General features: G+C 41.8%; 19 non-coding genes across 19 annotated transcripts; all 19 read left to right on the top strand.

Annotated features, from left to right (window-relative positions):
• Positions 1-8,610: 8,610 nt before the first annotated feature.
• TRNAR-UCG (transfer RNA arginine (anticodon UCG)) lies at positions 8,611-8,682 on the top strand. Its single transcript has one exon. It is a non-coding gene; the product is annotated as a tRNA-Arg (tRNA).
• Positions 8,683-11,719: 3,037 nt separating this feature from the next.
• On the top strand, positions 11,720-11,791 carry TRNAC-GCA (transfer RNA cysteine (anticodon GCA)). Its single transcript has one exon. It is a non-coding gene; the product is annotated as a tRNA-Cys (tRNA).
• A 1,094-nt stretch (positions 11,792-12,885) lies between these two features.
• TRNAC-GCA (transfer RNA cysteine (anticodon GCA)) lies at positions 12,886-12,957 on the top strand. Its single transcript has one exon. It is a non-coding gene; the product is annotated as a tRNA-Cys (tRNA).
• Positions 12,958-13,015: 58 nt separating this feature from the next.
• On the top strand, positions 13,016-13,087 carry TRNAC-GCA (transfer RNA cysteine (anticodon GCA)). Its single transcript has one exon. It is a non-coding gene; the product is annotated as a tRNA-Cys (tRNA).
• A 446-nt stretch (positions 13,088-13,533) lies between these two features.
• Positions 13,534-13,605, top strand: TRNAC-GCA (transfer RNA cysteine (anticodon GCA)). The gene has a single exon. It is a non-coding gene; the product is annotated as a tRNA-Cys (tRNA).
• Positions 13,606-14,053: 448 nt separating this feature from the next.
• Positions 14,054-14,125, top strand: TRNAC-GCA (transfer RNA cysteine (anticodon GCA)). Its single transcript has one exon. It is a non-coding gene; the product is annotated as a tRNA-Cys (tRNA).
• Positions 14,126-14,182: 57 nt separating this feature from the next.
• Positions 14,183-14,254, top strand: TRNAC-GCA (transfer RNA cysteine (anticodon GCA)). The gene has a single exon. It is a non-coding gene; the product is annotated as a tRNA-Cys (tRNA).
• Positions 14,255-16,776: 2,522 nt separating this feature from the next.
• On the top strand, positions 16,777-16,848 carry TRNAC-GCA (transfer RNA cysteine (anticodon GCA)). The gene has a single exon. It is a non-coding gene; the product is annotated as a tRNA-Cys (tRNA).
• Positions 16,849-16,906: 58 nt separating this feature from the next.
• On the top strand, positions 16,907-16,978 carry TRNAC-GCA (transfer RNA cysteine (anticodon GCA)). Its single transcript has one exon. It is a non-coding gene; the product is annotated as a tRNA-Cys (tRNA).
• A 1,747-nt stretch (positions 16,979-18,725) lies between these two features.
• Positions 18,726-18,797, top strand: TRNAC-GCA (transfer RNA cysteine (anticodon GCA)). Its single transcript has one exon. It is a non-coding gene; the product is annotated as a tRNA-Cys (tRNA).
• A 58-nt stretch (positions 18,798-18,855) lies between these two features.
• Positions 18,856-18,927, top strand: TRNAC-GCA (transfer RNA cysteine (anticodon GCA)). The gene has a single exon. It is a non-coding gene; the product is annotated as a tRNA-Cys (tRNA).
• A 1,223-nt stretch (positions 18,928-20,150) lies between these two features.
• On the top strand, positions 20,151-20,222 carry TRNAC-GCA (transfer RNA cysteine (anticodon GCA)). The gene has a single exon. It is a non-coding gene; the product is annotated as a tRNA-Cys (tRNA).
• A 1,094-nt stretch (positions 20,223-21,316) lies between these two features.
• On the top strand, positions 21,317-21,388 carry TRNAC-GCA (transfer RNA cysteine (anticodon GCA)). The gene has a single exon. It is a non-coding gene; the product is annotated as a tRNA-Cys (tRNA).
• Positions 21,389-21,446: 58 nt separating this feature from the next.
• Positions 21,447-21,518, top strand: TRNAC-GCA (transfer RNA cysteine (anticodon GCA)). The gene has a single exon. It is a non-coding gene; the product is annotated as a tRNA-Cys (tRNA).
• Positions 21,519-21,964: 446 nt separating this feature from the next.
• On the top strand, positions 21,965-22,036 carry TRNAC-GCA (transfer RNA cysteine (anticodon GCA)). The gene has a single exon. It is a non-coding gene; the product is annotated as a tRNA-Cys (tRNA).
• Positions 22,037-22,484: 448 nt separating this feature from the next.
• On the top strand, positions 22,485-22,556 carry TRNAC-GCA (transfer RNA cysteine (anticodon GCA)). Its single transcript has one exon. It is a non-coding gene; the product is annotated as a tRNA-Cys (tRNA).
• A 57-nt stretch (positions 22,557-22,613) lies between these two features.
• Positions 22,614-22,685, top strand: TRNAC-GCA (transfer RNA cysteine (anticodon GCA)). Its single transcript has one exon. It is a non-coding gene; the product is annotated as a tRNA-Cys (tRNA).
• A 1,744-nt stretch (positions 22,686-24,429) lies between these two features.
• Positions 24,430-24,501, top strand: TRNAC-GCA (transfer RNA cysteine (anticodon GCA)). The gene has a single exon. It is a non-coding gene; the product is annotated as a tRNA-Cys (tRNA).
• A 58-nt stretch (positions 24,502-24,559) lies between these two features.
• TRNAC-GCA (transfer RNA cysteine (anticodon GCA)) lies at positions 24,560-24,631 on the top strand. Its single transcript has one exon. It is a non-coding gene; the product is annotated as a tRNA-Cys (tRNA).
• The last annotated feature ends 549 nt before the right edge of the window (positions 24,632-25,180 follow it).

A 25,180-nucleotide genomic window follows, 5' to 3' on the forward strand; every position in this document is an offset into this window, starting at 1 on the left:
ATTTAAATTAAGTTTGCATGGTTTCTTACTCCCCCTTCGATGGTTTAGATTTGAACCTTATATTTTAATGAACCTTGCTAGGTTTATACCTGAACCTTCCATGGTTTAGCATTGAACCATCCATGGTTTAGCATTGAACCATCCATGGTTTAGCATTGAACCATCCATGGTTTAGCATTGAACCATCCATGGTTTAGCATTGAACCTTTTATTTAGATTAACTTTGTATGGTTTCTTACTACACCTTCGATGGTTAAGAATTGAACCTTATATTTAAATGAACCATGCAAGGTTTATACCTGAACCTTCCATGGTTTATACTTGAACCTTCCATGGTTTAGCATTGAATCTTTTTTCATATGACCCATGTGAGGTTTGTCATTCAACCTTTCAAGATTTAGGATTGAACCTTTTATTCAAATGAACTTCGTAAGGTTTATCTCTGAACCTTGCATCGAGATAATTTGAACCTTAAAAGGTTTATATAGGAGCCTTTCATGCGGATGAACCCTTTAAGGTACACCAGTGAACCATTGTTTTAGATTTTACCATTTTAGGTTTTTTATAGCACCATTTGTGTCGATTGAACCCTCCATGGTTAAAAACCACCGAACCCCATCTGAACCTTTTCCAATAACAGTGTACTAGCTGGGTAGTGTAGAGATAGAACTGTAATACCTTTAAAATAGAACACAATTGATTGTGAAAGGTTTGTAAATAAAGAAAGCCAAACCTAGAGCAATTTGGTCCTATATGGACAGAGAACTTTTTCTGACAGATCAATATTTTCAATTTGGAGCACTAGATTTCTTTGTCTATATTTAAAAATGGCCATTAACGGCAAAACAGGATGGAATAGGTTCGCAAGGAGTAATATTTTGCAATTTCAGTAGCCAAAAAATTAAGCTAGATTACCGATGGCGGTAACCGCCTGTTTTAGTTTGATTCCCAACCGCTTGGGAGCGTTATCTCAGAGATCGCCTCTAGACCACGACCGGCTTAGAATATCGGTCGTGGCTGATTTTGAAAATTATTTTTCTCTCCCGCGAATTTGACGAAAAATTCATAAGGAGCCCCTATACAAAATCTACGTCACATGATGGAAGAAGAAGGGGTCCTATAGTGTTAAAGAGCGCGTTGAAAAATCGTAACTTCCCCTTTTCATCCCCTCCTTTCCGAGTTTATCACCAACGTTGAAAGCTTCTGCGCAGCGGTAGATAGCGGATCTAAACGCTTTGGTCCCATTGAACCGAATTCCCATTCGACAGAATGTGGTTTTTTTGGGGTCCCATTCGACCGAACGTAGCCAAAGGTGCGATTTTATTATAGTCCCATTGGACCGAAATTATGTTGAACTGGAAGAAGACATACTGTGTGGTTTTGCATTAAATATATTTTTAATTTCACAACTTATTTTTGTTAAAATAAATGTGAGTTGAAAATGTATTACTGCACTTATTTTAAGTACGTTTTAATTACGGCGAGCCTCACCTACCCTAGCCTAACCTAACCTAACCTAACCTAACCTAGCCTAACTTAACCCAACCCAACCTTGTTTGGAGGTAAAAAGATTATTTATGAGTATTAAAAGCCCGCCTCTTCCCATGAACAATTTATTAGCAATAATAGAAATATTTTGGAAAAGATGTCAGATAATTAATTGGAGAATATTTTGGAAAAGGTGGCAGCTAATTAATAGGAGAATATTTTGGAAAAGGTGGCAGCTAATTAATAGGAGAATCTTTTGGAAAAGGTGGCAGCTAATTAATAGGAGAATATTTTAGAAAAGGTGGTAGCTAATTAAAAGGAGAATATTTTGGAAAAGGTTGCAGCTATTTAATAGGAGAATATTTTGGAAAAGGTGGCAGCTTATTAATAGGAAAATGTTTTGAAAAAGTGGTAGCTATTTAAAAGGAGAATATTTTGGAAAAGGTGTCAACGAATTATTGGAACCAAACCAAACCAAACCCAAACTAACCTAACCTAAGCTAACCTAACCTACCCTAACCTAACCTAACCTAACCTAAGCTACCCTAACCTACCCTAACCTAACCTAACCTAACCTAACCTAACCTAACCTAACCCACCCGAAACCAAAATATTATAATTTTAATTTAAAATTTAAAGACATTGATGGAACTACCGTTAAGACTGTACTTCATTTTAAGCACAATTTGTTTATTAATTCTATATATCTCTTGCCTTGAAAGTGAGCGTTTTAAATAATATCACGCAACATTTACTTTTAATATTATTAACATACCTTTCGGAGATTCGAACCAACAACCTATCGCTTCGCAGTCCAACATCGTATCCACTACACCACCGAATCGCTGACGGCTACAGTGTTTCAAGTTATATTCACGTATTTTTTTATTGGCATATTCGGACGATTGGGATTTCGGTCCATCGGGAATATAGCCATTGGGCTGGAAATCTAAAATCATTGCGGGATATTCGGTCGAATGGGATTTCGGTCCATTGGGAATTCGGTTGAAAGGAACGATACCATCTAAACATTGTATCCCTCTCTCTGTACGCGCAAGGAGGTAGCTTGCGCGCCAATATTGCGCAGAGCAGTAATCGAGTTACAGCTAGTGCCGAGAGGAGAGGAGAGTTTTCCCACGTGACCCTACATTTCGCGTAGCCGTCTGCCTATTCACCTCACCATTCCATTACACCCTTCTTCCATGGTCACATCTAGCAGAACTAGATGTTTTTGCTAATAGATGCGCTTGGTCCCTTAGAGAGATGTCCTTATGCCTTAACTAATATTTAGCAAGCTGTCTGCGCGAGGTAGTTTCAACGAACCCTCGTAAGTATGCAATTACCTTCTGGTTCCGTCATTAACATGCCCCAGGCGTTTGGATTAAACAGTTTCCTTCGACGGTGTGATGTATTAATGTGAGCAACTCTTCAGACCAACTCGATCTCGGTTTCTATTGATAAAAATAAATGATTTGTATTTGATATATCGTGTTCGACTTAATTTTTCAAAGCCGCTGTTAAATTAATCCAAGTAATTGAATCTAAATAGAATGTAATCTAAAATCCTTCCCAAACAGAAATAGCAGCAAATAATAAAGAAGCGAGTGTTCAGTCGAACTGTTTTCCGAATTACAACATTAAACAATGTTGAAACTAATTAAAGCGCCTCGAACAATCGAGTAAACATTGGAAAAATGACCACGACTCAATGGTTTTCGCGCTTTAATCTGAAAAGTCCCACGAATTCGCCATTCCATTTCCCAGACAATAGGGCTTTCACGTCATTTTTGGCCTATTGACGCTATTCAGTCTATAAACATTATAAATTCCTACGAGATTCAACACTCTTGTATTGGTACGCGTAATTCTTTTCCCAATTCATTTAAGCGTACTTGCAAAGAATTATGCATCGTATACCTTCAATGACATTATCCTTCCCTTCGTCGGTTTCTCCATTTTCTCCAAAGGGACGGGCGCTGCAAGCACCTTCAGGAACTTCCTGCAGAGTTTGTGATTCGCTGAAGCTATGATATAAAATTAGGTTTTATTTGGGAAATCACCAGGTTCAACTGCATTAGCGTACTTTTCGTCTTGAGATTGAGAAAATAACATCGATAAAGAGTATTCCAATTCCGCTTCTTTTTCTGATATGGATTTTTCAGACTCAATTTCTTGGTTTCCATCAGAAGAAACCGACCCTGGACATTCTGATAAATATTTGAAATAGAGTTGACTACTTAGGAATTGTGGCAGGTATGTCTAAAGCAAAATTTTGACATTAAGTTAATTATTATAAAATTTATTAGTAATTAATTGAGCATTAATTACTTTTTCTCTATACTGAAGGAGAATCATATAACTGGTTTGACAAAACAATCAGGTTGAAGACCAGTTTCGGTGCAAATATTTTGCTCCAACTCAAACCTTATTTGATCACTTAAACCTAAAGTACTAGTGGCTTGAAGTGAAAAGTACCTGAAGGTTATCAAGTATTTTATTTAATTAACTAATTAATTTGCTTAATCCCGTTAAAATTTAATTCAATTTACTTGTCATAAATGACAATCTTGAGCTTGTTCTATATCATAACCTGATTCTCTTTTGGCTAAAAGCTGAGTTCGGAAGTTTTCAGCTTTCGGAGTGTTTTAGATAAACGCTATTTTGTGCGCATGCGGAGGTGTGGATCATAAGTGGATTCGGCTAAAATTAATTAAGAAATTTACAGCCGACTTTCCTCAATCTCATTTAGAAATTCCGACAAAGCTGTAGAAACTGATGCCATGCTTGAAACAGTTTCTGTTGCTGGCACTGATTTCCAAGCAATGCCAACAGCGCCATTACACTGTTAAAAAAAATGGAACTGTTTGACACCTTTAGAGGTGTTTCCTAATGCATCCCCAGTAGCACCTCTTTTGGTGTTTAAAAGCCCCATTCGAGAGGATGTCAATACGCACCTTTCAAAACGGTGCGAAATAATACCTTCTCTGAAGGTGCTTTTTAAATCCTGTTAGGTGTTTTAATCACTTTGAGTAGAGGTGTATATTAATACCAGAAAAAATGTTTATAAACCCTTTAAAAAAAGGTCTTTTTGAGACTAACTTGGTGTTTTTAAATTCCATTGACGTTGGTGCTTTTTAATTGCTGTTAGGTTTATAACATCACCCTTTATAGAGGTTTATAACATCACCCTTTATAGAGGTTTATAATTATACCAGAAAGGTGTCTATAGACTCTGAAAAAGGTGTTTTTGGAAATAATTGTTTTTCAAAACACATGAGTTACCATAGATTAGTCTTTCAAAATAGCTGCTCAAATCCAGTGGATTAAGGGTAATCGTTTTTCCTGCTGTAAGCCTTATTCAACCGTGTAAGAATTGATACGCGTGCGAAATGGTTACGTTTAACCTTTACTGTATATCCTAAATAATTCTTTTTAAGGACCTGATTTATATCATTCAAAAGTGTATTTAATTTTCGGCTCACTGTGAACCGTCAAGACCTCCACAAAGTCACACGAATTCATGGAACCAAACCGAACAATGCTTACCAAAATATTGAAATGTAGCATTCAGTGTAACAAGGAAAGTTTAATTTCACGTTTACACTGTATATAAATGTAGTAAAGCTGAATTAAAAAGTAAACACCAAATTTGAAATATTAATATAAAAGATGTTCTTGGAATATTGAAATGAAACAGAGCTTTTTAGCTACAAAACTACAAAATGAATCGTAATGCCGAAACATACTAAATATTTTCATTTAATATTCTACAATAAGAAAATGTTATGGTTTTGTAAGAGATAATTTTATTTTACTCGCTTTATATTAACTTTGATATGCGCATAGTGTTTCGATTCAGATGCAATCTTCATTGCTCGTTCTATATAAACTTTCACTTGTGTCGTTCGGAAGAAAGAAGATTATCTTAAATAATTAAATAAATATAAATGATATTAATTTTTTTAATCGTCAGTATTTTACCTTAATTCTAGTTAAGTGGTTTAAAGAAACGTTATTCTTAAAATGATTTTAAATATAGCTATTGTTGACGTTTGACTTCTAGCGTAAACCGTTTTCACAAATTTTGGAACTTTAGGGTATATAAGGCGATTGATTGACAAATGGTAGGAATAAGCGCAATTGAGTGGACCTTTGGTCGAAGCCCTGCCATTGGGAGGCTAGTCGTTTCTCGTAACTTAAGCCGATCGCGCGTACATCTTAATCCCAACGATGATAATGGAGTAGAAGCCAATGTTTCAGATTGGCGTGTATGTGTTATACACAGAAGACTATATGATGGTGTTGTCAGAAGCCAATAAGTACAGATAAACTTGTATGTCGCATATACCATTAGAAAAACAAGTGTGGAGATTGCGTAATGAAGTAGAATTTTTACCTCTCCGAGTGACGATGACGTCACGGAGAGGTATTGCAGTGGACGTGTCTGTGTGTCTGTCTGTCACCGTGTTCACAGTTGGCAAATCGAAGCAATTTCCGGACCGCGTTCGCAGTATACAGAAAATTACTTCGTTGCTATATCCAGCTTATTTAAGGTCAATCATTAACTACCCGTTACACCTTCATCTACTGTCTAGCCACCAATTGTTTCACCCAATGCCAAACGGTATTGGCTTCATACAACAACACCATGCAATAGTCTTTCGTGTACACCACATACGTCACACGCGGCGAGCGGTTAGGGTTACGAGAAATGTCGAGCCTCCGAATGGCAGAGCTTCCACCAAAGATTCACGCAATTGCGCATTTTCTTATCTCTTAGTGTGAATCAATGACTTTTTATACCCTTAATTTACAAAAGTTCTGATATAGGTGTTCCCTAGAAGTATAACGTTAAAGATAGCTTTGTTTAAAATTATTTTAGGAATTAAGTTTCTTAAACCGACTTAACTATAATTAACGTAAAATACTGACTATTAAAATAATTAATATCACTTATATTTATTTAATTATTTAAGATAAACTTCTTTCTTTGGAATGACAAAAGTGAGAGTTTATATAGAACGAGTAATGAAGATTGCATCTGAATCGAAACGCTGCACGCATATCAAAGTTAATATAAAGCGAGTAGGATGAAAAGATATCTTACAAAACGATAACATTTTCTTTTTGCAGAATATTAAATGGAAATATTTTAAATATTTTTCGGCATTACGATTTTTATAGTAGTTGTGTAGCTATAAAGTTCGGTTTCATCTCAGACACACAGACACGTCCAGTGTAATACCTCTCCGTGACGTCATCGTCACTCGGAGAGATAAAAACCAGTCTCAAGGGGAAATTAAAGTAATTTTTATGAATTACTCTAATTCCAAGACATTCCAACATATTGAACTCTTCGAGAATTATTTTCCAATGATTGAAAAATCATAATAAGTATGAATTCCCTCAAATTATTGGTATAAGGAAGTCCAAAGCAATTTTTAAAATCTTTGGGATATTTTTAGGATGCTTCACTATGCATGTTGAATTAATAGGTGATTTCAATCTAAGGTCATATCAAAAACCTTTCACTTAAAAAAACACCATATCAGCTAAACAGTGTTAAGTAAAGCCCAAAGGTGTTTATTCGCACCATTCAAACAGATTTATATTAAAAACAAAATTTTCGTTTTTAAAAAATTTTGATAAGGGTCAGTTAACACCTAAAGGTGTTTATACGTACCAGTGAATCACCATTTCCTTAGAAAATACCTTAAAAGAGTCAACTAGCACCTTTTTACGGATAAAACACCATGTCAGTTAAAAAAAACTCTAAAAAGAGTTTATAAACACCTCAAGGTATTTCCGAACACCCATGAAACACCTTTTTTTCTAACAGTGTAAGGCGATTCATTCACAATAAATGATAAGAAATCCGCAATTGCATGAACATTTGGTTGAATCCCTGCAATTGGGAGGCTAGACGTTTCTCGTTACCCTAGCCGATTGCCACGCACTTCTTGATCCTAACGTTGGGAGTAAAAGCCAAAAATTATACTGCGAACACGTTAGTTCCGATTTGCCAACTGCGAACGCGGTGACCGACACACAAAAACAGACAACCCCCCCCCCAATTCATGTCCAGTATAATACCTCTCCGTGACGTTATCGTCACTTAAAGAGGTAAAAATATAATGGGAATAATATATTTTAGGTTTAAAACCCGCTTTGCATTTATTTCGCTTGAGACCGTCTCGAAATAATCAAAAATTAGATTTGCCTTACCTTCCGGGCAGGATTGTGAACTTCTGGTTAGTTGTATGACAACATATTTTAGAATGAATTATGTGTTTGAAAGTAATCTACAATTGAAGCCTAATAACTTGTTAATCGGGTTAGTAGAACCAGAGTTATTAAACTTTTTCTCGATTTTGGAAATGTATTCTGAATATAGAATCCATAAAATGTTATAATTCCCATTTTTATATGAGGCTAATATTCAGAGTCAGATTGTGAACTTCCGGTTAGTTGTAGGGCAAAATATTTTAGAGATGAATTATGTGGTCAAAGGTGATCTACAATTGAAGCCTAATTACGTGTTAATCGGTTAAGTAGAACCGGAGTTATTAAACGTTTTCTCGATTTTGTCAGCCATTTTCCAATATGGCGGAAATTCCTCCAATGGGAGAGTGTGGGAGACCACACCACGTTAAAGAGCGCCCAAAAATCTATAAGATCTGAAATTTTCAGCTTTGTTTCAATTTGTTGCGGGTTCCCTCTATTTTTGGGCTAAAATGACTGTACTATGTGGTAGAACATTCGACTGCAGATCGAGAGGGTCTTGTATCAAACCCGAGTTTCCCCTGTAACAGCACGGATCATTGCATTTATTTTAGTTAATTCGAAACTACGGTTACGAAAAAGGGGGAATAGCTCTGTGGTAGAGCAAACGACTTCAGATCGAGAGGTTCTTGTTTCAAACCCGAGTTCTTCCTGTAACAGCACGGCTAATTGCGTTTATTTTTATAATAAGACATTACGGTTATGAACAAGGGGGAATAGCTCAGTGGTAGAGCATTCGACTGCAGATCGAGAGGTCCTTGGTTCAAACCCGAGTTCGCACTGTAACAGCACGGATCATTTCGATTATTTTAGATAATTAGACATTACGGTTATGAACAAGGGGGAATAGCTCTGTGGTAGAGCATTCGACTTCGGATCGAGAGGTTCTTGGTTCAAACCCAAGTTGCCCCTGTAACAGCACGGATCATTGCGTTTATTTTAGTTAATTCGACATTACGGTTATGAACAAGGGGGAATAGCGCTGTGGTAGAGCATTCGACTTCGTATCGAGAGGTTCTTGTTTCAAACCCGAGTTCTTCATGTAACAGCACGGATAATTGCGTTTATTTTTTTAATAAGACATTACGGTTATGAACAAGGGGGAATAGCTCCGTGGTAGAGCATTCGACTGCAGATCGAGAGGGTCTTGTTTCAAACCCGAGTTTCCCCTGTAACAGCACGGATCATTGCATTTATTTTAGTTAATTCGACATAACGGTTATGAACAAAGTGGAATAGCTCCGTGGTAGAGCATTCGACCTCAGATCGATAGGTTCTTGTTTCAAACACGAGTTCTTCCTGTAACATCACGGTTAATTGCGTTTATTTTTATAATAATACATTACGGTTATGAAAAAGGGGGAATAGCTCTGTGGTAGAGCATTCGACTGCAGATCGAGAGGTTCTTGTTTCAAACCCGAGTTCTTCATGTAACAGCACGGATAATTGCGTTTATTTTTTTAATAAGACATTACGGTTATGAACAAGGGGGAATAGCTCCTTGGTAGAGCATTCGACTTCGGATCGAGAAGTTATTGGTTCAAACCCAAGTTGCCCCTGTAACAGCACGGATCATTGCATTTATTTTAGTTAATTCGACATTACGGTTATGAAAAAGGGGGAAAAGCTCTGTGGTAGAGCATTCGACTGCAGATCGAGAGGTTCTTGTTTCAAACCCGAGTTCTTCATGTAACAGCACGGATAATTGCGTTTATTTTTTTAATAAGACATTACGGTTATGAACAAGGGGGAATAGCTCCGTGGTAGAGCATTCGACTGCACATCGAGAGGGTCTTGTTTCAAACCCGAGTTTCCCCTGTAACAGCACGGATCATTGCATTTATTTTAGTTAATTCGACACTACGGTTATGAAAAAGGGGGAATAGCTCTGTGGTAGAGCATACGACTTCAGATCGAGAGGTTCTTGGTTCAAACCCGACTTCGCACTGTAACAGCACGGATCATTTCGTTTATTTTAGTTAATTAGACATTACGGTTATGAACAAGGGGGAATAGCTCTGTGGTAGAGCATTCGACATCGTATCGAGAGGTTCTTGGTTCAAAAACAAGTTGCCCCTGTAAGAGCACGGATCATTGCGTTTATTTTTTTTAATAAGACATTACGGTTATGAACAAGGGGGAATAGCTCCGTGGTAGAGCATTCGATTGCAGATCGAGAGGTTCTTGTTTCAAACCCGAGTTTCCCCTGTAACAGCACGGATCATTGCATTTATTTTAGTTAATTCGACACTACGGGTATGAAAGAGGCGGAATAGCTCTGTGGTAGAGCATACGACTTCAGATCGAGATGTTCTTGTTTCAAACCCGAGTTCTTCATGTAACAGCACGGATAATTGCGTTTATTTTTTAATAAGAAATTACGGTTATGAACAAGGGGGAATAGCTCCTTGGTAGAGCCTTCGACTTCAGATCGAGAGGGTCTTGTTTCAAACCCGAGTTTCCCCTGTAACAGCACGGATCATTGCATTTATTTTAGTTAATTCGACATAACGGTTATGAACAAAGTGGAATAGCTCCGTGGTAGAGCATTCGACTTCAGATCGATAGGTTCTTGTTTCAAACAAGAGTTCTTCCTGTAACTGCACGCATAATTGCGTTTATTTTTTTAATAAGAAATTACGGTTATAAGGAAGGGGGAATAGCTCCTTGGTAGAGCATTCGACTGCAGATCGAGAGGGTCTTGTTTCAAACCCGAGTTTCCCCTGTAACAGCACGGATCATTGCATTTATTTTAGTTAATTCGACATAACGGTTATGAACAAAGTGGAATAGCTCCGTGGTAGAGCATTCGACTGCAGATCGAGAGGTTCTTGGTTCAAACCCGACTTCGCACTGTAACAGCACGGATCATTTCGTTTATTTTAGTTAATTAGACATTACGGTTATGAAAAAGGGGGAATAGCTCTGTGGTAGAGCATTCGACATCGTATCGAGAGGTTCTTGGTTCAAAAACAAGTTGCCCCTGTAAGAGCACGGATCATTGCGTTTATTTTTTTAATAAGACATTACGGTTATGAACAAGGGGGAATAGCTCCGTGGTAGAGCATTCGATTGCAGATCGAGAGGTTCTTGTTTCAAACCCGAGTTTCCCCTGTAACAGCACGGATGATTGCATTTATTTTAGTTAATTCGACACTACGGTTATGAAAGAGGCGGAATAGCTCTGTGGTAGAGCATACGACTTCAGATCGAGATGTTCTTGTTTCAAACCCGAGTTCTTCATGTAACAGCACGGATAATTGCGTTTATTTTAGTTAATTCGACATTACGGTTATGAACAAAGGGGAATAGCTCCGTGGTAGAGCATTCGACTTCAGATCGAGAGGGTCTTGTTTCAAACCCGAGTTTCCCCTGTAACAGCACGGATCATTGCATTTATTTTAGTTAATTCGACACTACGGTTATGAAAAAGGGGGAATAGCTCTGTGGTAGAGCATACGACTTCAGATCGAGAGGTTCTTGTTTCAAACTCGAGTTCTTCCTGTAACAGCACGGATAATTGCTATTATTTTTATAATAAGACATTACGGTTATGAACAAGGGGGAATAGCTCAGTGGTAGAGCATTCGACTGCACATCGAGAGGGTCTTGTTTCAAACCCGACTTCGCACTGTAACTGCACGGATAATTGCGTTTATTTTTTTAATAAGACATTACGGTTATGAAAAAGGGGGAATAGCTCTGTGGTAGAGCATTCGACTGCAGATCGAGATGTCCTTGGTTCAAACCCGAGTTTGCACTGTAACAGCACGGATCATTGCGTTTATTTTAGTTAATTCGACATTACGGTTATGAAAAAGGGGGAATAGCTCTGTGGTAGAGCATTCGACTGCAGATCGAGAGGTTCTTGTTTCAAACCCGAGTTCTTCATGTAACAGCACGGATAATTGCGTTTATTTTTTTAATAAGACATTACGGTTATGATCAAGGGGGAATAGCTCAGCGGTAGAGCATTCGACTGCAGATCGAGAGGTCCTTGGTTCAAACCCGAGTTCCCCCTGTAACAGCACGGATCATTCCGTTAATTTTAGTTAAATCGACATTACGGTTATGAACAAAGTGGAATAGCTCCGTGGTAGAGGATTCGACCTCAGATCGATAGGTTCTTGTTTCAAACACGAGTTCTTCCTGTAACATCACGGTTAATTGCGTTTATTTTTATAATAGTACATTACGGTTATGAAAAAGGGGGAATAGCTCTGTGGTAGAGCATTCGACTGCAGATCGAGAGGTTCTTGTTTCAAACCCGAGTTCTTCCTGTAACAGCACGGATAATTTCGTTTATTTTAGTTAATTAGACATTACGGTTATGAACAAGGGGGAATAGCTCTGTGGTAGAGCATTCGACTTCGTATCGAGAGGTTCTTGGTTCAAAAACAAGTTGCCCCTGAAAGAGCACGGATCATTGCGTTTATTTTTTTTAATAAGACATTACCGTTATGAACAAGGGGGAATAGCTCCGTGGTAGAGCATTCGATTGCAGATCGAGAGGTTCTTGTTTTAAACCCGAGTTTCACCTGTAACATTACGGATCATTGCATTTATTTTAGTTAATTCGACATAACGGTTATGAACAAAGTGGAATAGCTCCGTGGTAGAGCATTCGACTTCAGATCGATAGGTTCTTGTTTCAAACCCGAGTTCTTCCTGTAACTGCACGGATAATTGCGTTTATTTTTTTAATAAGACATTACGGTTATGAAAAAGGGGGAATAGCTCCGTGGTAGAGATTTCGACTGCAGATCGAGATGTCCTTGGTTCAAACCCGAGTTTGCACTGTAACAGCACGGATCATTCCTTTTATTTTAGTTAAATCGACATTAGAGCGAGGAACGAAGGGGCATAGCTCACTGGTAGAGCATTCGAATGCAGATCGAGAGGTCCTTGGTTCAAACCCGAGTTCCCCTTGTAACAGCACGGATCATTCCGTTATTTCAGTTAAATCGACATTACGGCCTTAAAAAGGGGGAATAGCTCAGTGGTAGAGCATTCGGCTGCAGATCGAGAGGTCCTTGGTTCAAACCCGAGTTCTCCCTGTAACAGCACGGATAATTTCGTTTATTTTAGTTAAATCGACATTACGGTTATGATCAAGGGGGAATAGCTCAGCGGTAGAGCATTCGACTGCAGATCGAGAGGTCCTTGGTTCAAACCCGAGTTCCCCCTGTAACAGCACGGATCATTCCGTTAATTTTAGTTAAATCGACATTACGGCCTTGAACAAGGGGGAATAGCTCAGCGGTAGAGCATTCGACTGCAGATCGAGAGGTCCTTGGTTCAAACCCGAGTTCCCCCTGTAACAGCACGGATCATTCCGTTATTTCAGTTAAATCGACATTACGGCCTTGAAAAAGGGGGAATGGCTCAGTGGTGGAGCATTCGGCTGCAGATCGAGAGGTACTTGGTTCAAACCCGAGTTCTCCCTGTAACAGCACGGATCATTTCGTTTATTTTAGTTAAATAGACATTACGGTTATGAACAAGGGGGAAAAGCTCAGCGGTAGAGCATTCGACTGCAGATCGAGAGGTCCTTGGTTCAAACCCGAGTTCCCCCTGTAACAGCACGGATCATTCCGTTATTTCAGTTAAATCGACATTACGGCCTTGAAAAAGGGGGAATAGCTCAGTGGTAGAGCATTCGGCTGCAGATCGAGAGGTCCTTGGTTCAAACCCGAGTTCTCCCTGTAACAGCACGGATCATTTCGTTTATTTTAGTTAAATCGACATTACGGTTATGATCAAGGGGGAATAGCTCAGCGGTAGAGCATTCGACTGCAGATCGAGAGGTCCTTGGTTCAAACCCGAGTTCCCCCTGTAACAGCACGGATCATTCCGTTTATTTTAGTTAAATAGACATTACGGTTATGAGCAAGGGGGAATAGCTCAGCGGTAGAGCATTCTACTGCAGATCGAGAGGTCCTTGGTTCAAACCCGAGTTCCCACTGCAACAGCACGGATCATTCCTTTTATTTTACTTAAATCGACATTAGAGCGAGGAACAAAGGGGCATAGCTCACTGGTAGAGCATTCGACTGCAGATCGAGAGGTCCTTGGTTCAAACCCGAGTTCCCCCTGTAACAGCACGGATCATTCCGTTTATTTTAGTTAAATCGACATTACGGCCTTGAACAAAGGGGAATAGCTCAGCGGTAGAGCATTCGACTGCAGATCGAGAGGTCCTTGGTTCAAACCCGAGTTCCCCCTGTAACAGCACGGATCATTCCGCTTATTTTAGTTAAATCGACATTACGGCCTTGAACAAGGGGGAATAGCTCAGCGGTAGAGCATTCGACTGCAGATCGAGAGGTCCTTGGTTCAAACCCGAGTTCCCCCTGTAACAGCACGGATCATTCCGTTATTTCAGTTAAATCGACATTACGGCCTTGAAAAAGGGGGAATAGCTCAGTGGTAGAGCATTCGACTGCAGATCGAGAGGTCCTTGGTTCAAACCCGAGTTCTCCCTGTAACAGCACGGATCATTTCGTTTATTTTAGTTAAATAGACATTACGGTTATGAACAAGGGGGAATAGCTCAGCGGTAGAGCATTCTACTGCAGATCGAGAGGTCCTTGGTTCAAACCCGAGTTCCCACTGCAACAGCACGGATCATTCCTTTTATTTTAGTTAAATCGACATTAGAGCGAGGAACAAAGGGGCATAGCTCACTGGTAGAGCATTCGACTGCAGATCGAGAGGTCCTTGGTTCTAACCCGAGTTCCCCCTGTAACAGCACGGATCATTCCGTTATTTCAGTTAAATCGACATTACGGCCTTGAAAAAGGGGGAATAGCTCAGTGGTAGAGCATTCGGCTGCAGATCGAGAGGTCCTTGGTTCAAACCCGAGTTCTCCCTGTAACAGCACGGATAATTTCGTTTATTTTAGTTAAATCGACATTACGGCCTTGAACAAAGGGGAATAGCTCAGCGGTATAGCATTGGACTGCAGATCGAGAGGTCCTTGGTTCAAACCCGAGTTCCCCCTGTAACAGCACGGATCATTCCGTTTATTTTAGTTAAATCGACATTACGGCCTTGAACAAAGGGGAATAGCTCAGCGGTAGAGCATTCGACTGCAGATCGAGAGGTCCTTGGTTCAAACCCGAGTTCCCCCTGTAACAGCACGGATCATTCCGTTATTTCAGTTAAATCGACATTACGGCCTTGAAAAAGGGGGAATGGCTCAGTGGTAGAGCATTCGGCTGCAATTCGAGAGGTACTTGGTTCAAACCCGAGTTCTCCCTGTAACAGCACGGATCATATTGTTTATTTTAGTTAAATAGACATTACGGTTATGAACAAGGGGGAATAGCTCAGCGGTAGAGCATTCTACTGCAGATCGAGAGGTCCTTGGTTCAAACCCGAGTTCCCACTGCAACAGCACGGATCATTCCTTTTATTTTACTTAAATCGACATTAGAGCGAGGAACAAAAGGGCATAGCTCACTGGTAGAGCATTCGACTGCAGATCGAGAGGTCCTTGGTTCTAACCCGAGTTCCCCCTGTAACAGCACGGATCATTCCGTTATTTCAGTTAAATCGACATTACGGCCTTGAAAAAGGGGGAATAGCTCAGTGGTAGAGCATTCGGCTGCAGATCGAGAGGTCCTTGGTTCAAACCCGAGTTCTCCCTGTAACAGCACGGATAATTTCGTTTATTTTAGTTAAATCGACATTACGGCCTTGAACAAAGGGGAATAGCTCAGCGGTATAGCATTGGACTGCAGATCGAGAGGTCCTTGGTTCAAACCCGAGTTCCCCCTGTAACAGCACGGATCATTCCGTTTATTTTAGTTAAATCGACATTACGGCCTTGAACAAAGGGGAATAGCTCAGCGGTAGAGCATTCGACTGCAGATCGAGAGGTCCTTGGTTCAAACCCGAGTTCCCCCTGTAACAGCACGGATCATTCCGTTATTTCAGTTAAATCGACATTACGGCCTTGAAAAAGGGGGAATGGCTCAGTGGTAGAGCATTCGGCTGCAATTCGAGAGGTACTTGGTTCAAACCCGAGTTCTCCCTGTAACAGCACGGATCATATTGTTTATTTTAGTTAAATAGACATTACGGTTATGAACAAGGGGGAATAGCTCAGCGGTAGAGCATTCTACTGCAGATCGAGAGGTCCTTGGTTCAAACCCGAGTTCCCACTGCAACAGCACGGATCATTCCTTTTATTTTACTTAAATCGACATTAGAGCGAGGAACAAAAGGGCATAGCTCACTGGTAGAGCATTCGACTGCAGATCGAGAGGTCCTTGGTTCAAACCCGATTTCCCCCTGTAACAGCACGGATCATTCCGTTTATTTTAGTTAAATCGACATTACGGCCTTGAACAAGGGTGAATAGCTCAGCGGTAGAGCATTCGACTGCAGATCGAGAGGTCCTTGGTTCAAACCCGAGTTCCCCCTGTAACAGCACGGATCATTCCGTTTATTTTAGTTAAATCGACATTACGGCCTTGAACAAAGGGGAATAGCTCAGCGGTAGAGCATTCGACTGCAGATCGAGAGGTCCTTGGTTCAAACCCGAGTTCCCCCTGTAACAGCACGGATCATTCCGTTATTTCAGTTAAATCGACATTACGGCCTTGAAAAAGGGGGAATGGCTCAGTGGTAGAGCATTCGGCTGCAGATCGAGAGGTACTTGGTTCAAACCCGAGTTCTCCCTGTAACAGCACGGATCATATTGTTTATTTTAGTTAAATAGACATTACGTTATGAACAAGGGGGAATAGCTCAGCGGTAGAGCATTCTACTGCAGATCGAGAGGTCCTTGGTTCAAACCCGAGTTCCCACTGCAACAGCACGGATCATTCCTTTTATTTTACTTAAATCGACATTAGAGCGAGGAACTAAAGGGCATAGCTCACTGGTAGAGCATTCGACTGCAGATCGAGAGGTCCTTGGTTCAAACCCGAGTTCCCCCTGTAACAGCACGGATCATTCCGTTTATTTTAGTTAAATCGACATTACGGCCTTGAACAAGGGGGAATAGCTCAGCGGTAGAGCATTCGACTGCAGATCGAGAGGTCCTTGGTTCAAACCCGAGTTCCCCCTGTAACAGCACGGATCATTCCGTTTATTTTAGTTAAATCGACATTACGGCCTTGAACAAGGGGGAATAGCTCAGCGGTAGAGCATTCGACTGCAGATCGAGAGGTCCTTGGTTCAAACCCGAGTTCCCCCTGTAACAGCACGGATCATTCCGTTATTTCAGTTAAATCGACATTACGGCCTTGAAAAAGGGGGAATAGCTCAGTGGTAGAGCATTCGGCTGCAGATCGAGAGGTCCTTGGTTCAAACCCGAGTTCTCCCTGTAACAGCACGGATCATTTCGTTTATTTTAGTTAAATCGACATTACGGTTATGAACAAGGGGGAATAGCTCAGCGGTAGAGCATTCGACTGCAAATCGAGAGATCCTTGGTTCAAACCCGAGTTCTCCCTGTAACAGCACGGATCATTTCGTTTATTTTAGTTAAATAGACATTACGGTTATGAACAAGGGGGAATAGCTCAGCGGTAGAGCATTCTACTGCAGATTGAGAGGTCCTTGGTTCAAACCCGAGTTCCCACTGCAACAGCACGGATCATTCCTTTTATTTTAGTTAAATCGACATTACGGCCTTGAAAAAGGGGGAATGGCTCAGTGGTAGAGCATTCGGCTGCAGATCGAGAGGTACTTGGTTCAAACCCGAGTTCTCCCTGTAACAGCACGGATCATATTGTTTATTTTAGTTAAATAGACATTACGGTTATGAACAAGGGGGAATAGCTCAGCGGTAGAGCATTCTACTGCAGATCGAGAGGTCCTTGGTTCAAACCCGAGTTCCCACTGCAACAGCACGGATCATTCCTTTTATTTTACTTAAATCGACATTAGAGCGAGGAACAAAAGGGCATAGCTCACTGGTAGAGCATTCGACTGCAGATCGAGAGGTCCTTGGTTCAAACCCGAGTTCCCCCTGTAACAGCACGGATCATTCCGTTTATTTTAGTTAAATCGACATTACGGCCTTGAACAAGGGGGAATAGCTCAGCGGTAGAGCATTCGACTGCATATCGAGAGGTCCTTGGTTCAAACCCGAGTTCCCCCTGTAACAGCACGGATCATTCCGTTTATTTTAGTTAAATCGACATTACGGCCTTGAACAAGGGGGAATAGCTCAGCGGTAGAGCATTCGACTGCAGATCGAGAGGTCCTTGGTTCAAACCCGAGTTCCCACTGTAACAGCACGGATCATTCCGTTTATTTTAGTTAAATCGACATTACGGCCTTGAACAAGGGGGAATAGCTCAGCGGTAGAGCATTCGACTGCATATCGAGAGGTCCTTGGTTCAAACCCGAGTTCCCCCTGTAACAGCACGGATCATTCCGTTTATTTTAGTTAAATCGACATTACGGCCTTGAACAAGGGGGAATAGCTCAGCGGTAGAGCATTCGACTGCAGATCGAGAGGTCCTTGGTTCAAACCCGAGTTCCCACTGTAACAGCACGGATCATTCCGTTTATTTTAGTTAAATCGACATTACGGCCTTGAACAAGGGGGAATAGCTCAGCGGTAGAGCATTCGGCTGCAGATCGAGAGGTCCTTGGTTCAAACCCGAGTTCTCCCTGTAACAGCACGGATCATTTCGTTTATTTTAGTTAAATCGACATTACGGTTATGAACAAGGGGGAATAGCTCAGCGGTAGAGCATTCGACTGCAAATCGAGAGATCCTTGGTTCAAACCCGAGTTCTCCCTGTAACAGCACGGATCATTTCGTTTATTTTAGTTAAATAGACATTACGGTTATGAACAAGGGGGAATAGCTCAGCGGTAGAGCATTCTACTGCAGATTGAGAGGTCCTTGGTTCAAACCCGAGTTCCCACTGCAACAGCACGGATCATTCCTTTTATTTTAGTTAAATCGACATTACGGCCTTGAAAAAGGGGGAATGGCTCAGTGGTAGAGCATTCGACTGCAGATCGAGAGGTCCTTGGTTCAAACCCGAGTTCCCCCTGTAACAGCACGGATCATTTCGTTTATTTTAGTTAAAAAGACATTACGGTTATGAACAAGGGGGAATAGCTCAGCGGTAGAGCATTCGACTGCAGATCGAGAGGTCCTTGGTTCAAACCCGAGTTCCCCCTGTAACAGCACGGATCATTCCGTTATTTCAGTTAAATCTACATTACGGGCTTGAAAAAGGGGTAATGGTTCAGTGGTAGAGCATTCGGCTGCAGATCGAGAGGTCCTTGGTTCAAACCCGAGTTCTCCCTGTAACAGCACGGATCATTTCGTTTATTTTAGTTAATTAGACATTACGGTTATGAAAAAGGGGGAATAGCTCTGTGGTAGAGCATTCGACATCGTATCGAGAGGTTCTTGGTTCAAAAACAAGTTGCCCCTGTAAGAGCACGGATCATTGCGTTTATTTTTTTAATAAGACATTACGGTTATGAACAAGGGGGAATAGCTCCGTGGTAGAGCATTCGATTGCAGATCGAGAGGTTCTTGTTTCAAACCCGAGTTTCCCCTGTAACAGCACGGATCATTGCATTTATTTTAGTTAATTCGACACTACGGTTATGAAAGAGGCGGAATAGCTCTGTGGTAGAGCATACGACTTCAGATCGAGATGTTCTTGTTTCAAACCCGAGTTCTTCATGTAACAGCACGGATAATTGCGTTTATTTTAGTTAATTCGACATTACGGTTATGAACAAAGGGGAATAGCTCCGTGGTAGAGCATTCGACTTCAGATCGAGAGGGTCTTGTTTCAAACCCGAGTTTCCCCTGTAACAGCACGGATCATTGCATTTATTTTAGTTAATTCGACACTACGGTTATGAAAAAGGGGGAATAGCTCTGTGGTAGAGCATACGACTTCAGATCGAGAGGTTCTTGTTTCAAACTCGAGTTCTTCCTGTAACAGCACGGATAATTGCTATTATTTTTATAATAAGACATTACGGTTATGAACAAGGGGGAATAGCTCAGTGGTAGAGCATTCGACTGCACATCGAGAGGGTCTTGTTTCAAACCCGACTTCGCACTGTAACTGCACGGATAATTGCGTTTATTTTTTTAATAAGACATTACGGTTATGAAAAAGGGGGAATAGCTCTGTGGTAGAGCATTCGACTGCAGATCGAGATGTCCTTGGTTCAAACCCGAGTTTGCACTGTAACAGCACGGATCATTGCGTTTATTTTAGTTAATTCGACATTACGGTTATGAAAAAGGGGGAATAGCTCTGTGGTAGAGCATTCGACTGCAGATCGAGAGGTTCTTGTTTCAAACCCGAGTTCTTCATGTAACAGCACGGATAATTGCGTTTATTTTTTTAATAAGACATTACGGTTATGATCAAGGGGGAATAGCTCAGCGGTAGAGCATTCGACTGCAGATCGAGAGGTCCTTGGTTCAAACCCGAGTTCCCCCTGTAACAGCACGGATCATTCCGTTAATTTTAGTTAAATCGACATTACGGTTATGAACAAAGTGGAATAGCTCCGTGGTAGAGGATTCGACCTCAGATCGATAGGTTCTTGTTTCAAACACGAGTTCTTCCTGTAACATCACGGTTAATTGCGTTTATTTTTATAATAGTACATTACGGTTATGAAAAAGGGGGAATAGCTCTGTGGTAGAGCATTCGACTGCAGATCGAGAGGTTCTTGTTTCAAACCCGAGTTCTTCCTGTAACAGCACGGATAATTTCGTTTATTTTAGTTAATTAGACATTACGGTTATGAACAAGGGGGAATAGCTCTGTGGTAGAGCATTCGACTTCGTATCGAGAGGTTCTTGGTTCAAAAACAAGTTGCCCCTGAAAGAGCACGGATCATTGCGTTTATTTTTTTTAATAAGACATTACCGTTATGAACAAGGGGGAATAGCTCCGTGGTAGAGCATTCGATTGCAGATCGAGAGGTTCTTGTTTTAAACCCGAGTTTCACCTGTAACATTACGGATCATTGCATTTATTTTAGTTAATTCGACATAACGGTTATGAACAAAGTGGAATAGCTCCGTGGTAGAGCATTCGACTTCAGATCGATAGGTTCTTGTTTCAAACCCGAGTTCTTCCTGTAACTGCACGGATAATTGCGTTTATTTTTTTAATAAGACATTACGGTTATGAAAAAGGGGGAATAGCTCCGTGGTAGAGATTTCGACTGCAGATCGAGATGTCCTTGGTTCAAACCCGAGTTTGCACTGTAACAGCACGGATCATTCCTTTTATTTTAGTTAAATCGACATTAGAGCGAGGAACGAAGGGGCATAGCTCACTGGTAGAGCATTCGAATGCAGATCGAGAGGTCCTTGGTTCAAACCCGAGTTCCCCTTGTAACAGCACGGATCATTCCGTTATTTCAGTTAAATCGACATTACGGCCTTAAAAAGGGGGAATAGCTCAGTGGTAGAGCATTCGGCTGCAGATCGAGAGGTCCTTGGTTCAAACCCGAGTTCTCCCTGTAACAGCACGGATAATTTCGTTTATTTTAGTTAAATCGACATTACGGTTATGATCAAGGGGGAATAGCTCAGCGGTAGAGCATTCGACTGCAGATCGAGAGGTCCTTGGTTCAAACCCGAGTTCCCCCTGTAACAGCACGGATCATTCCGTTAATTTTAGTTAAATCGACATTACGGCCTTGAACAAGGGGGAATAGCTCAGCGGTAGAGCATTCGACTGCAGATCGAGAGGTCCTTGGTTCAAACCCGAGTTCCCCCTGTAACAGCACGGATCATTCCGTTATTTCAGTTAAATCGACATTACGGCCTTGAAAAAGGGGGAATGGCTCAGTGGTGGAGCATTCGGCTGCAGATCGAGAGGTACTTGGTTCAAACCCGAGTTCTCCCTGTAACAGCACGGATCATTTCGTTTATTTTAGTTAAATAGACATTACGGTTATGAACAAGGGGGAAAAGCTCAGCGGTAGAGCATTCGACTGCAGATCGAGAGGTCCTTGGTTCAAACCCGAGTTCCCCCTGTAACAGCACGGATCATTCCGTTATTTCAGTTAAATCGACATTACGGCCTTGAAAAAGGGGGAATAGCTCAGTGGTAGAGCATTCGGCTGCAGATCGAGAGGTCCTTGGTTCAAACCCGAGTTCTCCCTGTAACAGCACGGATCATTTCGTTTATTTTAGTTAAATCGACATTACGGTTATGATCAAGGGGGAATAGCTCAGCGGTAGAGCATTCGACTGCAGATCGAGAGGTCCTTGGTTCAAACCCGAGTTCCCCCTGTAACAGCACGGATCATTCCGTTTATTTTAGTTAAATAGACATTACGGTTATGAGCAAGGGGGAATAGCTCAGCGGTAGAGCATTCTACTGCAGATCGAGAGGTCCTTGGTTCAAACCCGAGTTCCCACTGCAACAGCACGGATCATTCCTTTTATTTTACTTAAATCGACATTAGAGCGAGGAACAAAGGGGCATAGCTCACTGGTAGAGCATTCGACTGCAGATCGAGAGGTCCTTGGTTCAAACCCGAGTTCCCCCTGTAACAGCACGGATCATTCCGTTTATTTTAGTTAAATCGACATTACGGCCTTGAACAAAGGGGAATAGCTCAGCGGTAGAGCATTCGACTGCAGATCGAGAGGTCCTTGGTTCAAACCCGAGTTCCCCCTGTAACAGCACGGATCATTCCGCTTATTTTAGTTAAATCGACATTACGGCCTTGAACAAGGGGGAATAGCTCAGCGGTAGAGCATTCGACTGCAGATCGAGAGGTCCTTGGTTCAAACCCGAGTTCCCCCTGTAACAGCACGGATCATTCCGTTATTTCAGTTAAATCGACATTACGGCCTTGAAAAAGGGGGAATAGCTCAGTGGTAGAGCATTCGACTGCAGATCGAGAGGTCCTTGGTTCAAACCCGAGTTCTCCCTGTAACAGCACGGATCATTTCGTTTATTTTAGTTAAATAGACATTACGGTTATGAACAAGGGGGAATAGCTCAGCGGTAGAGCATTCTACTGCAGATCGAGAGGTCCTTGGTTCAAACCCGAGTTCCCACTGCAACAGCACGGATCATTCCTTTTATTTTAGTTAAATCGACATTAGAGCGAGGAACAAAGGGGCATAGCTCACTGGTAGAGCATTCGACTGCAGATCGAGAGGTCCTTGGTTCTAACCCGAGTTCCCCCTGTAACAGCACGGATCATTCCGTTATTTCAGTTAAATCGACATTACGGCCTTGAAAAAGGGGGAATAGCTCAGTGGTAGAGCATTCGGCTGCAGATCGAGAGGTCCTTGGTTCAAACCCGAGTTCTCCCTGTAACAGCACGGATAATTTCGTTTATTTTAGTTAAATCGACATTACGGCCTTGAACAAAGGGGAATAGCTCAGCGGTATAGCATTGGACTGCAGATCGAGAGGTCCTTGGTTCAAACCCGAGTTCCCCCTGTAACAGCACGGATCATTCCGTTTATTTTAGTTAAATCGACATTACGGCCTTGAACAAAGGGGAATAGCTCAGCGGTAGAGCATTCGACTGCAGATCGAGAGGTCCTTGGTTCAAACCCGAGTTCCCCCTGTAACAGCACGGATCATTCCGTTATTTCAGTTAAATCGACATTACGGCCTTGAAAAAGGGGGAATGGCTCAGTGGTAGAGCATTCGGCTGCAATTCGAGAGGTACTTGGTTCAAACCCGAGTTCTCCCTGTAACAGCACGGATCATATTGTTTATTTTAGTTAAATAGACATTACGGTTATGAACAAGGGGGAATAGCTCAGCGGTAGAGCATTCTACTGCAGATCGAGAGGTCCTTGGTTCAAACCCGAGTTCCCACTGCAACAGCACGGATCATTCCTTTTATTTTACTTAAATCGACATTAGAGCGAGGAACAAAAGGGCATAGCTCACTGGTAGAGCATTCGACTGCAGATCGAGAGGTCCTTGGTTCAAACCCGAGTTCCCCCTGTAACAGCACGGATCATTCCGTTTATTTTAGTTAAATCGACATTACGGCCTTGAACAAGGGTGAATAGCTCAGCGGTAGAGCATTCGACTGCAGATCGAGAGGTCCTTGGTTCAAACCCGAGTTCCCCCTGTAACAGCACGGATCATTCCGTTTATTTTAGTTAAATCGACATTACGGCCTTGAACAAAGGGGAATAGCTCAGCGGTAGAGCATTCGACTGCAGATCGAGAGGTCCTTGGTTCAAACCCGAGTTCCCCCTGTAACAGCACGGATCATTCCGTTATTTCAGTTAAATCGACATTACGGCCTTGAAAAAGGGGGAATGGCTCAGTGGTAGAGCATTCGGCTGCAGATCGAGAGGTACTTGGTTCAAACCCGAGTTCTCCCTGTAACAGCACGGATCATATTGTTTATTTTAGTTAAATAGACATTACGTTATGAACAAGGGGGAATAGCTCAGCGGTAGAGCATTCTACTGCAGATCGAGAGGTCCTTGGTTCAAACCCGAGTTCCCACTGCAACAGCACGGATCATTCCTTTTATTTTACTTAAATCGACATTAGAGCGAGGAACTAAAGGGCATAGCTCACTGGTAGAGCATTCGACTGCAGATCGAGAGGTCCTTGGTTCAAACCCGAGTTCCCCCTGTAACAGCACGGATCATTCCGTTTATTTTAGTTAAATCGACATTACGGCCTTGAACAAGGGGGAATAGCTCAGCGGTAGAGCATTCGACTGCAGATCGAGAGGTCCTTGGTTCAAACCCGAGTTCCCCCTGTAACAGCACGGATCATTCCGTTTATTTTAGTTAAATCGACATTACGGCCTTGAACAAGGGGGAATAGCTCAGCGGTAGAGCATTCGACTGCAGATCGAGAGGTCCTTGGTTCAAACCCGAGTTCCCCCTGTAACAGCACGGATCATTCCGTTATTTCAGTTAAATCGACATTACGGCCTTGAAAAAGGGGGAATAGCTCAGTGGTAGAGCATTCGGCTGCAGATCGAGAGGTCCTTGGTTCAAACCCGAGTTCTCCCTGTAACAGCACGGATCATTTCGTTTATTTTAGTTAAATCGACATTACGGTTATGAACAAGGGGGAATAGCTCAGCGGTAGAGCATTCGACTGCAAATCGAGAGATCCTTGGTTCAAACCCGAGTTCTCCCTGTAACAGCACGGATCATTTCGTTTATTTTAGTTAAATAGACATTACGGTTATGAACAAGGGGGAATAGCTCAGCGGTAGAGCATTCTACTGCAGATTGAGAGGTCCTTGGTTCAAACCCGAGTTCCCACTGCAACAGCACGGATCATTCCTTTTATTTTAGTTAAATCGACATTACTGCCTTGAAAAAGGGGGAATGGCTCAGTGGTAGAGCATTCGGCTGCAGATCGAGAGGTACTTGGTTCAAACCCGAGTTCTCCCTGTAACAGCACGGATCATATTGTTTATTTTA

The sequence above is a fragment of the Phalangium opilio genome, unplaced genomic scaffold (assembly GCF_054372755.1).
Source record: "Phalangium opilio isolate 3A_F unplaced genomic scaffold, DU_Popi_V2 ptg000022l_1, whole genome shotgun sequence".
Taxonomy (NCBI): domain Eukaryota; kingdom Metazoa; phylum Arthropoda; class Arachnida; order Opiliones; family Phalangiidae; genus Phalangium; species Phalangium opilio.